The sequence below is a fragment of the Trypanosoma equiperdum genome, assembly GCF_001457755.1.
Source record: "Trypanosoma equiperdum strain OVI genome assembly, contig: ctg_95, whole genome shotgun sequence".
Classification (NCBI taxonomy): Eukaryota; Euglenozoa; class Kinetoplastea; order Trypanosomatida; family Trypanosomatidae; genus Trypanosoma; species Trypanosoma equiperdum.
The window spans coordinates 7,652-8,398 of NW_027124931.1; positions in this window are offsets into that span (position 1 = coordinate 7,652).

A 747-nucleotide genomic window follows, 5' to 3' on the forward strand; every position below is an offset into this window, starting at 1 on the left:
CGGGATGCAATACGAGAAAGGCATGCCGAGTGAAAGAGCCCCAGATATTCAATTGTAACAAACAACAAAGATATAAAGAGGGAAATGGAATATGAGACGTAAATTTATGACACCTTTCCCCCTTCTCCTCCTCCCCCTTTCTTCACTGCTTACATCAAACCTTTACTGATGTTGATTAACCCTCTTCAGTTAGTTCAGTTTTGAGCTCCGTGTGGAGTTGTGAGAGCCCCGATGGATTCGGGGTTTCCCCAAACGCTCTCCACATGTTTAAATTGAGAAGCCGGTTGCATCCTCTTAATCCCTTCAGTTGCTCGAATGGACATCTGTTGTTGAATTTGTTGAGCACAGCCAATTTGATTGGCGGGATCCCCAACTTTTATATTATCTCTATTCTTCCCCGATCCGGTTTGTTGGAAGTGCAGTTTTCCCCTTTTCCCTATTGCTATTTCACGGAAGACTGTGTTGTATTTTGCTGCTCTTAAGTTTCTCCCTGTGTTAATGAATTTGTTCCAATTATTAATTTACATCCCTAAGTCAAACATTTTCCCCCTTTTGACACGTAAACGAGTACATACATTCCATTATTGGTACAGTTTGCTACACACCACATATCACAATATTTACCTGCCGCCCTTTGTTCATAAATTGCATGCGGCGCGGGAAAAAAAAACATAGCAACATAATGTTTTTAAATACCCATGTACCGCTTCTGCAGATTTTCAAATTCCACAATTGACCTGTTTAAAA